The sequence below is a fragment of the Hyla sarda genome, unplaced genomic scaffold (assembly GCF_029499605.1).
Source record: "Hyla sarda isolate aHylSar1 unplaced genomic scaffold, aHylSar1.hap1 scaffold_506, whole genome shotgun sequence".
NCBI classification, from domain to species: Eukaryota; Metazoa; Chordata; class Amphibia; order Anura; family Hylidae; genus Hyla; species Hyla sarda.
Window position 1 is genome coordinate 96285 of NW_026610517.1, and position 12032 is coordinate 108316.

General features: G+C 46.1%; 5 non-coding genes across 5 annotated transcripts; all 5 read right to left on the bottom strand.

The window, feature by feature from the left end:
- Positions 1-2064: 2064 nt before the first annotated feature.
- On the bottom strand, positions 2065-2255 carry LOC130337791 (U2 spliceosomal RNA). The gene has a single exon (XR_008878619.1). It is a non-coding gene; the product is annotated as a U2 spliceosomal RNA (small nuclear RNA).
- A 2090-nt stretch (positions 2256-4345) lies between these two features.
- On the bottom strand, positions 4346-4536 carry LOC130337792 (U2 spliceosomal RNA). The gene has a single exon (XR_008878620.1). It is a non-coding gene; the product is annotated as a U2 spliceosomal RNA (small nuclear RNA).
- Positions 4537-6626: 2090 nt separating this feature from the next.
- LOC130337794 (U2 spliceosomal RNA) lies at positions 6627-6817 on the bottom strand. Its single transcript, XR_008878621.1, has one exon. It is a non-coding gene; the product is annotated as a U2 spliceosomal RNA (small nuclear RNA).
- Positions 6818-8906: 2089 nt separating this feature from the next.
- LOC130337795 (U2 spliceosomal RNA) lies at positions 8907-9097 on the bottom strand. Its single transcript, XR_008878622.1, has one exon. It is a non-coding gene; the product is annotated as a U2 spliceosomal RNA (small nuclear RNA).
- A 2090-nt stretch (positions 9098-11187) lies between these two features.
- Positions 11188-11378, bottom strand: LOC130337796 (U2 spliceosomal RNA). Its single transcript, XR_008878623.1, has one exon. It is a non-coding gene; the product is annotated as a U2 spliceosomal RNA (small nuclear RNA).
- Positions 11379-12032: the final 654 nt, after the last annotated feature.

Here is a 12032-nt window from a genome sequence, read left to right on the forward strand (position 1 = left end):
AAGGTCCCCTTCATGGGCACTATCACTGCTTGCTGTCAGGGAGGCTGCCAGACAATTTTCCATGCACACTCTGGGCTGGGGGGCAGTCAACCACCAGTACACACAGCAGAACCTAAACCCATACCATTATTGCTAAGCAGCAAGACAGGGGCCCATTGCACTCCCACGGGGCCTTTTTAAATGCAATCCATAACCCGGATTTGCCAGGAACCCTTCTTACTCCTCCTACTTGCATGTGACACTGGGCTTAGGATCTGCATAGGAAACACACACACAAGCACACACCTACCTTTGTTGCCTGCAGATGCCTCCTTGGCTGTCCCCAAACGGTATCAAACCAACACCCACGGGAAGCTGTAAGCATAGAGGACATGCCTGCACCCCATTGGACTTACCTGTGTGGGTTAAATCCGGGTTATTTGACAACCTATGGCGGTGATGGTTCTGCTCAGGCAGAGCAGTGCTGATGCTCCTCATAAAGCTGTCGCTGCTGTGAAGGTTCTAGGTGACATCACAAATCCCTATGGTTACATACACAACAAAGCTGGGTTGTTGTTGTTTACACTCTGCAAGGCCTGTGGAAGTGAGTGACATCATAGCACTGTAGTTCTGAGGGTTCTAGATGGATGCAACAATCTCCTGTTGCTTCTATGAAGGCCATAATAGACGACATCACCAAACAGCTCCATAGTCACATACACAGCAAAGGAGAGATGTTGTTTACACCTAGTGATGTCAGTGGTATTGAGTGACATCACAGCACAGTGCTAAGGCTCCTGGGCCTGGACACAGCAGCGGCTGCAATATCTCAACGGAGAATACGTTTATATATATGTGTGTGTGTGCGCGTATATATATATATATTTATATATATATATATATATATATATATTTCTCCGCCGAAATCACTTTTAAACCCATTTCCACCTTTTTTTCCCTTCTCTTCCTCTTACTTTTTTTTCACGTTTTTTTTACGTTTTTCTCCTTTTCGCCTCTTTTCTGGGCGTATTATTCTTCTTTTTCTTCTTTTTTTTCGTCTAATGCATACCCCATCAGTGCAGCAATGCTTATTCAATACCGCCAGCAGATGGAGACACTGGGGGATAATTTTCTAAGGATTTATACTGATTTTTCCTGTCTGAATTTGTCGCACAGAAAGTTGCAGGCCAAATATGTGTGACATTTCTGCGACTTTAGCTTCTAGAGCATTTTTACAACATTATACATAGGTGCTGAATACATAAAAAGCGACTGTTCAGCGACAGACAAGTCGCATCGGCTGAAAGTAGGCCAGAATGTCAGTCCATGTTGGAGCAGGTTTAGATACAGTCTAAAGTATAGATCTCAAAGTCTGTGCACAGAATTTAGCAAGGGCCTCGCACCTTCTGATGCATCAGGTAGGTGCACAATAGCATAGCCTAACCCTCTGTACTTTGGTCTATATTGATGCGGGACATAGACAGCCAGCTGATGACCAATCCATTAGTGCAATGGATGGCTGGAAGCATTTGTCTTTGCCTTTGCAATACCACAGAAGCAATGCATGGTCAATGTACAGCAATGACACACCTGTGTGAACAGCCAGGAGACCCCCCCCCATGTTATGTTACATAGTTACATAGTTAGTACGGTCGAAAAAAGACATATGTCCATCAAGTTCAACCAGGGAATTAAGGGGTAGGGGTGTGGCGCGATATTGGGGAAGGGATGAGATTTTATATTTCTTCATAAGCATTAATCTTATTTTGTCAATTAGGAACATTCAGCACCCACCCGCTATCAAGGCAGCTGCCTATCATGTCATGCCCTACCTGCACAGGTGTGCTGGCTACTCAAATGATCCAATTAAGGAGGCCATTTAGTCAGCAGCAGCAGAAGTCCTGTGCCTGGACGCTCCAACAGCGGCCAGACACAAGCAGAAGCAGAAGCAGCAGAAGCAGCAGCAGCACCACCTTTTGTTTTTTGGCTGCAGCAGCAGCAGCAAGGCCCACAGGGCTGGCTAGCTGGCTAGCCAGCAAGCAGGTAGCAATGAAAGTAGGAATCTTTCTTTTTAACCCTGTAAGGGGGTGGTGCACTGTACCCGAAGATACTGCCATATCGGGTCAATGCATAGGGCGACGGAAGCAAGCTTCGAAATCGGCCCCCGTTCTCAAAAATCCATTTAATATATGGTCCCCAGATAGGGGACGTATCAGATATTAAACTGATAAGAACAGATACTACACTTGATCTTAGCCAAAAGGCCGAGAAGCGATAACCGTGAAAGGGGCGGGCCCAACAAGGTCCCCTTCATGGGCACTATCACTGCTTGCTGTCAGGGAGGCTGCCAGACAATTTTCCATGCACACTCTGGGCTGGGGGGCAGTCAACCACCAGTACACACAGCAGAACCTAAACCCATACCATTATTGCTAAGCAGCAAGACAGGGGCCCATTGCACTCCCACGGGGCCTTTTTAAATGCAATCCATAACCCGGATTTGCCAGGAACCCTTCTTACTCCTCCTACTTGCATGTGACACTGGGCTTAGGATCTGCATAGGAAACACACACACAAGCACACACCTACCTTTGTTGCCTGCAGATGCCTCCTTGGCTGTCCCCAAACGGTATCAAACCAACACCCACGGGAAGCTGTAAGCATAGAGGACATGCCTGCACCCCATTGGACTTACCTGTGTGGGTTAAATCCGGGTTATTTGACAACCTATGGCGGTGATGGTTCTGCTCAGGCAGAGCAGTGCTGATGCTCCTCATAAAGCTGTCGCTGCTGTGAAGGTTCTAGGTGACATCACAAATCCCTATGGTTACATACACAACAAAGCTGGGTTGTTGTTGTTTACACTCTGCAAGGCCTGTGGAAGTGAGTGACATCATAGCACTGTAGTTCTGAGGGTTCTAGATGGATGCAACAATCTCCTGTTGCTTCTATGAAGGCCATAATAGACGACATCACCAAACAGCTCCATAGTCACATACACAGCAAAGGAGAGATGTTGTTTACACCTAGTGATGTCAGTGGTATTGAGTGACATCACAGCACAGTGCTAAGGCTCCTGGGCCTGGACACAGCAGCGGCTGCAATATCTCAACGGAGAATACGTTTATATATATGTGTGTGTGTGCGCGTATATATATATATATATATATATATATATATATATATATATATATATTTCTCCGCCGAAATCACTTTTAAACCCATTTCCACCTTTTTTTCCCTTCTCTTCCTCTTACTTTTTTTTCACGTTTTTTTACGTTTTTCTCCTTTTCGCCTCTTTTCTGGGCGTATTATTCTTCTTTTTCTTCTTTTTTTTCGTCTAATGCATACCCCATCAGTGCAGCAATGCTTATTCAATACCGCCAGCAGATGGAGACACTGGGGGATAATTTTCTAAGGATTTATACTGATTTTTCCTGTCTGAATTTGTCGCACAGAAAGTTGCAGGCCAAATATGTGTGACATTTCTGCGACTTTAGCTTCTAGAGCATTTTTACAACATTATACATAGGTGCTGAATACATAAAAAGCGACTGTTCAGCGACAGACAAGTCGCATCGGCTGAAAGTAGGCCAGAATGTCAGTCCATGTTGGAGCAGGTTTAGATACAGTCTAAAGTATAGATCTCAAAGTCTGTGCACAGAATTTAGCAAGGGCCTCGCACCTTCTGATGCATCAGGTAGGTGCACAATAGCATAGCCTAACCCTCTGTACTTTGGTCTATATTGATGCGGGACATAGACAGCCAGCTGATGACCAATCCATTAGTGCAATGGATGGCTGGAAGCATTTGTCTTTGCCTTTGCAATACCACAGAAGCAATGCATGGTCAATGTACAGCAATGACACACCTGTGTGAACAGCCAGGAGACCCCCCCCATGTTATGTTACATAGTTACATAGTTAGTACGGTCGAAAAAAGACATATGTCCATCAAGTTCAACCAGGGAATTAAGGGGTAGGGGTGTGGCGCGATATTGGGGAAGGGATGAGATTTTATATTTCTTCATAAGCATTAATCTTATTTTGTCAATTAGGAACATTCAGCACCCACCCGCTATCAAGGCAGCTGCCTATCATGTCATGCCCTACCTGCACAGGTGTGCTGGCTACTCAAATGATCCAATTAAGGAGGCCATTTAGTCAGCAGCAGCAGAAGTCCTGTGCCTGGACGCTCCAACAGCGGCCAGACACAAGCAGAAGCAGAAGCAGCAGAAGCAGCAGCAGCACCACCTTTTGTTTTTTGGCTGCAGCAGCAGCAGCAAGGCCCACAGGGCTGGCTAGCTGGCTAGCCAGCAAGCAGGTAGCAATGAAAGTAGGAATCTTTCTTTTTAACCCTGTAAGGGGGTGGTGCACTGTACCCGAAGATACTGCCATATCGGGTCAATGCATAGGGCGACGGAAGCAAGCTTCGAAATCGGCCCCCGTTCTCAAAAATCCATTTAATATATGGTCCCCAGATAGGGGACGTATCAGATATTAAACTGATAAGAACAGATACTACACTTGATCTTAGCCAAAAGGCCGAGAAGCGATAACCGTGAAAGGGGCGGGCCCAACAAGGTCCCCTTCATGGGCACTATCACTGCTTGCTGTCAGGGAGGCTGCCAGACAATTTTCCATGCACACTCTGGGCTGGGGGGCAGTCAACCACCAGTACACACAGCAGAACCTAAACCCATACCATTATTGCTAAGCAGCAAGACAGGGGCCCATTGCACTCCCACGGGGCCTTTTTAAATGCAATCCATAACCCGGATTTGCCAGGAACCCTTCTTACTCCTCCTACTTGCATGTGACACTGGGCTTAGGATCTGCATAGGAAACACACACACAAGCACACACCTACCTTTGTTGCCTGCAGATGCCTCCTTGGCTGTCCCCAAACGGTATCAAACCAACACCCACGGGAAGCTGTAAGCATAGAGGACATGCCTGCACCCCATTGGACTTACCTGTGTGGGTTAAATCCGGGTTATTTGACAACCTATGGCGGTGATGGTTCTGCTCAGGCAGAGCAGTGCTGATGCTCCTCATAAAGCTGTCGCTGCTGTGAAGGTTCTAGGTGACATCACAAATCCCTATGGTTACATACACAACAAAGCTGGGTTGTTGTTGTTTACACTCTGCAAGGCCTGTGGAAGTGAGTGACATCATAGCACTGTAGTTCTGAGGGTTCTAGATGGATGCAACAATCTCCTGTTGCTTCTATGAAGGCCATAATAGACGACATCACCAAACAGCTCCATAGTCACATACACAGCAAAGGAGAGATGTTGTTTACACCTAGTGATGTCAGTGGTATTGAGTGACATCACAGCACAGTGCTAAGGCTCCTGGGCCTGGACACAGCAGCGGCTGCAATATCTCAACGGAGAATACGTTTATATATATGTGTGTGTGTGCGCGTATATATATATATATATATATATATATATATATATATATATATATATTTCTCCGCCGAAATCACTTTTAAACCCATTTCCACCTTTTTTTCCCTTCTCTTCCTCTTACTTTTTTTTCACGTTTTTTTACGTTTTTCTCCTTTTCGCCTCTTTTCTGGGCGTATTATTCTTCTTTTTCTTCTTTTTTTTCGTCTAATGCATACCCCATCAGTGCAGCAATGCTTATTCAATACCGCCAGCAGATGGAGACACTGGGGGATAATTTTCTAAGGATTTATACTGATTTTTCCTGTCTGAATTTGTCGCACAGAAAGTTGCAGGCCAAATATGTGTGACATTTCTGCGACTTTAGCTTCTAGAGCATTTTTACAACATTATACATAGGTGCTGAATACATAAAAAGCGACTGTTCAGCGACAGACAAGTCGCATCGGCTGAAAGTAGGCCAGAATGTCAGTCCATGTTGGAGCAGGTTTAGATACAGTCTAAAGTATAGATCTCAAAGTCTGTGCACAGAATTTAGCAAGGGCCTCGCACCTTCTGATGCATCAGGTAGGTGCACAATAGCATAGCCTAACCCTCTGTACTTTGGTCTATATTGATGCGGGACATAGACAGCCAGCTGATGACCAATCCATTAGTGCAATGGATGGCTGGAAGCATTTGTCTTTGCCTTTGCAATACCACAGAAGCAATGCATGGTCAATGTACAGCAATGACACACCTGTGTGAACAGCCAGGAGACCCCCCCCATGTTATGTTACATAGTTACATAGTTAGTACGGTCGAAAAAAGACATATGTCCATCAAGTTCAACCAGGGAATTAAGGGGTAGGGGTGTGGCGCGATATTGGGGAAGGGATGAGATTTTATATTTCTTCATAAGCATTAATCTTATTTTGTCAATTAGGAACATTCAGCACCCACCCGCTATCAAGGCAGCTGCCTATCATGTCATGCCCTACCTGCACAGGTGTGCTGGCTACTCAAATGATCCAATTAAGGAGGCCATTTAGTCAGCAGCAGCAGAAGTCCTGTGCCTGGACGCTCCAACAGCGGCCAGACACAAGCAGAAGCAGAAGCAGCAGAAGCAGCAGCAGCACCACCTTTTGTTTTTTGGCTGCAGCAGCAGCAGCAAGGCCCACAGGGCTGGCTAGCTGGCTAGCCAGCAAGCAGGTAGCAATGAAAGTAGGAATCTTTCTTTTTAACCCTGTAAGGGGGTGGTGCACTGTACCCGAAGATACTGCCATATCGGGTCAATGCATAGGGCGACGGAAGCAAGCTTCGAAATCGGCCCCCGTTCTCAAAAATCCATTTAATATATGGTCCCCAGATAGGGGACGTATCAGATATTAAACTGATAAGAACAGATACTACACTTGATCTTAGCCAAAAGGCCGAGAAGCGATAACCGTGAAAGGGGCGGGCCCAACAAGGTCCCCTTCATGGGCACTATCACTGCTTGCTGTCAGGGAGGCTGCCAGACAATTTTCCATGCACACTCTGGGCTGGGGGGCAGTCAACCACCAGTACACACAGCAGAACCTAAACCCATACCATTATTGCTAAGCAGCAAGACAGGGGCCCATTGCACTCCCACGGGGCCTTTTTAAATGCAATCCATAACCCGGATTTGCCAGGAACCCTTCTTACTCCTCCTACTTGCATGTGACACTGGGCTTAGGATCTGCATAGGAACACACACACAAGCACACACCTACCTTTGTTGCCTGCAGATGCCTCCTTGGCTGTCCCCAAACGGTATCAAACCAACACCCACGGGAAGCTGTAAGCATAGAGGACATGCCTGCACCCCATTGGACTTACCTGTGTGGGTTAAATCCGGGTTATTTGACAACCTATGGCGGTGATGGTTCTGCTCAGGCAGAGCAGTGCTGATGCTCCTCATAAAGCTGTCGCTGCTGTGAAGGTTCTAGGTGACATCACAAATCCCTATGGTTACATACACAACAAAGCTGGGTTGTTGTTGTTTACACTCTGCAAGGCCTGTGGAAGTGAGTGACATCATAGCACTGTAGTTCTGAGGGTTCTAGATGGATGCAACAATCTCCTGTTGCTTCTATGAAGGCCATAATAGACGACATCACCAAACAGCTCCATAGTCACATACACAGCAAAGGAGAGATGTTGTTTACACCTAGTGATGTCAGTGGTATTGAGTGACATCACAGCACAGTGCTAAGGCTCCTGGGCCTGGACACAGCAGCGGCTGCAATATCTCAACGGAGAATACGTTTATATATATGTGTGTGTGTGCGCGTATATATATATATATATATATATATATATATATATATATATATATATTTCTCCGCCGAAATCACTTTTAAACCCATTTCCACCTTTTTTTCCCTTCTCTTCCTCTTACTTTTTTTTCACGTTTTTTTACGTTTTTCTCCTTTTCGCCTCTTTTCTGGGCGTATTATTCTTCTTTTTCTTCTTTTTTTTCGTCTAATGCATACCCCATCAGTGCAGCAATGCTTATTCAATACCGCCAGCAGATGGAGACACTGGGGGATAATTTTCTAAGGATTTATACTGATTTTTCCTGTCTGAATTTGTCGCACAGAAAGTTGCAGGCCAAATATGTGTGACATTTCTGCGACTTTAGCTTCTAGAGCATTTTTACAACATTATACATAGGTGCTGAATACATAAAAAGCGACTGTTCAGCGACAGACAAGTCGCATCGGCTGAAAGTAGGCCAGAATGTCAGTCCATGTTGGAGCAGGTTTAGATACAGTCTAAAGTATAGATCTCAAAGTCTGTGCACAGAATTTAGCAAGGGCCTCGCACCTTCTGATGCATCAGGTAGGTGCACAATAGCATAGCCTAACCCTCTGTACTTTGGTCTATATTGATGCGGGACATAGACAGCCAGCTGATGACCAATCCATTAGTGCAATGGATGGCTGGAAGCATTTGTCTTTGCCTTTGCAATACCACAGAAGCAATGCATGGTCAATGTACAGCAATGACACACCTGTGTGAACAGCCAGGAGACCCCCCCCATGTTATGTTACATAGTTACATAGTTAGTACGGTCGAAAAAAGACATATGTCCATCAAGTTCAACCAGGGAATTAAGGGGTAGGGGTGTGGCGCGATATTGGGGAAGGGATGAGATTTTATATTTCTTCATAAGCATTAATCTTATTTTGTCAATTAGGAACATTCAGCACCCACCCGCTATCAAGGCAGCTGCCTATCATGTCATGCCCTACCTGCACAGGTGTGCTGGCTACTCAAATGATCCAATTAAGGAGGCCATTTAGTCAGCAGCAGCAGAAGTCCTGTGCCTGGACGCTCCAACAGCGGCCAGACACAAGCAGAAGCAGAAGCAGCAGAAGCAGCAGCAGCACCACCTTTTGTTTTTTGGCTGCAGCAGCAGCAGCAAGGCCCACAGGGCTGGCTAGCTGGCTAGCCAGCAAGCAGGTAGCAATGAAAGTAGGAATCTTTCTTTTTAACCCTGTAAGGGGGTGGTGCACTGTACCCGAAGATACTGCCATATCGGGTCAATGCATAGGGCGACGGAAGCAAGCTTCGAAATCGGCCCCCGTTCTCAAAAATCCATTTAATATATGGTCCCCAGATAGGGGACGTATCAGATATTAAACTGATAAGAACAGATACTACACTTGATCTTAGCCAAAAGGCCGAGAAGCGATAACCGTGAAAGGGGCGGGCCCAACAAGGTCCCCTTCATGGGCACTATCACTGCTTGCTGTCAGGGAGGCTGCCAGACAATTTTCCATGCACACTCTGGGCTGGGGGGCAGTCAACCACCAGTACACACAGCAGAACCTAAACCCATACCATTATTGCTAAGCAGCAAGACAGGGGCCCATTGCACTCCCACGGGGCCTTTTTAAATGCAATCCATAACCCGGATTTGCCAGGAACCCTTCTTACTCCTCCTACTTGCATGTGACACTGGGCTTAGGATCTGCATAGGAAACACACACACAAGCACACACCTACCTTTGTTGCCTGCAGATGCCTCCTTGGCTGTCCCCAAACGGTATCAAACCAACACCCACGGGAAGCTGTAAGCATAGAGGACATGCCTGCACCCCATTGGACTTACCTGTGTGGGTTAAATCCGGGTTATTTGACAACCTATGGCGGTGATGGTTCTGCTCAGGCAGAGCAGTGCTGATGCTCCTCATAAAGCTGTCGCTGCTGTGAAGGTTCTAGGTGACATCACAAATCCCTATGGTTACATACACAACAAAGCTGGGTTGTTGTTGTTTACACTCTGCAAGGCCTGTGGAAGTGAGTGACATCATAGCACTGTAGTTCTGAGGGTTCTAGATGGATGCAACAATCTCCTGTTGCTTCTATGAAGGCCATAATAGACGACATCACCAAACAGCTCCATAGTCACATACACAGCAAAGGAGAGATGTTGTTTACACCTAGTGATGTCAGTGGTATTGAGTGACATCACAGCACAGTGCTAAGGCTCCTGGGCCTGGACACAGCAGCGGCTGCAATATCTCAACGGAGAATACGTTTATATATATGTGTGTGTGTGCGCGTATATATATATATATATATATATATATATATATATATATATATATATTTCTCCGCCGAAATCACTTTTAAACCCATTTCCACCTTTTTTTCCCTTCTCTTCCTCTTACTTTTTTTTCACGTTTTTTTACGTTTTTCTCCTTTTCGCCTCTTTTCTGGGCGTATTATTCTTCTTTTTCTTCTTTTTTTTCGTCTAATGCATACCCCATCAGTGCAGCAATGCTTATTCAATACCGCCAGCAGATGGAGACACTGGGGGATAATTTTCTAAGGATTTATACTGATTTTTCCTGTCTGAATTTGTCGCACAGAAAGTTGCAGGCCAAATATGTGTGACATTTCTGCGACTTTAGCTTCTAGAGCATTTTTACAACATTATACATAGGTGCTGAATACATAAAAAGCGACTGTTCAGCGACAGACAAGTCGCATCGGCTGAAAGTAGGCCAGAATGTCAGTCCATGTTGGAGCAGGTTTAGATACAGTCTAAAGTATAGATCTCAAAGTCTGTGCACAGAATTTAGCAAGGGCCTCGCACCTTCTGATGCATCAGGTAGGTGCACAATAGCATAGCCTAACCCTCTGTACTTTGGTCTATATTGATGCGGGACATAGACAGCCAGCTGATGACCAATCCATTAGTGCAATGGATGGCTGGAAGCATTTGTCTTTGCCTTTGCAATACCACAGAAGCAATGCATGGTCAATGTACAGCAATGACACACCTGTGTGAACAGCCAGGAGACCCCCCCCATGTTATGTTACATAGTTACATAGTTAGTACGGTCGAAAAAAGACATATGTCCATCAAGTTCAACCAGGGAATTAAGGGGTAGGGGTGTGGCGCGATATTGGGGAAGGGATGAGATTTTATATTTCTTCATAAGCATTAATCTTATTTTGTCAATTAGGAACATTCAGCACCCACCCGCTATCAAGGCAGCTGCCTATCATGTCATGCCCTACCTGCACAGGTGTGCTGGCTACTCAAATGATCCAATTAAGGAGGCCATTTAGTCAGCAGCAGCAGAAGTCCTGTGCCTGGACGCTCCAACAGCGGCCAGACACAAGCAGAAGCAGAAGCAGCAGAAGCAGCAGCAGCACCACCTTTTGTTTTTTGGCTGCAGCAGCAGCAGCAAGGCCCACAGGGCTGGCTAGCTGGCTAGCCAGCAAGCAGGTAGCAATGAAAGTAGGAATCTTTCTTTTTAACCCTGTAAGGGGGTGGTGCACTGTACCCGAAGATACTGCCATATCGGGTCAATGCATAGGGCGACGGAAGCAAGCTTCGAAATCGGCCCCCGTTCTCAAAAATCCATTTAATATATGGTCCCCAGATAGGGGACGTATCAGATATTAAACTGATAAGAACAGATACTACACTTGATCTTAGCCAAAAGGCCGAGAAGCGATAACCGTGAAAGGGGCGGGCCCAACAAGGTCCCCTTCATGGGCACTATCACTGCTTGCTGTCAGGGAGGCTGCCAGACAATTTTCCATGCACACTCTGGGCTGGGGGGCAGTCAACCACCAGTACACACAGCAGAACCTAAACCCATACCATTATTGCTAAGCAGCAAGACAGGGGCCCATTGCACTCCCACGGGGCCTTTTTAAATGCAATCCATAACCCGGATTTGCCAGGAACCCTTCTTACTCCTCCTACTTGCATGTGACACTGGGCTTAGGATCTGCATAGGAAACACACACACAAGCACACACCTACCTTTGTTGCCTGCAGATGCCTCCTTGGCTGTCCCCAAACGGTATCAAACCAACACCCACGGGAAGCTGTAAGCATAGAGGACATGCCTGCACCCCATTGGACTTACCTGTGTGGGTTAAATCCGGGTTATTTGACAACCTATGGCGGTGATGGTTCTGCTCAGGCAGAGCAGTGCTGATGCTCCTCATAAAGCTGTCGCTGCTGTGAAGGTTCTAGGTGACATCACAAATCCCTATGGTTACATACACAACAAAGCTGGGTTGTTGTTGTTTACACTCTGCAAGGCCTGTGGAAGTGAGTGACATCATAGCACTGTAGTTCTGAGGGTTTCTAGATGGATG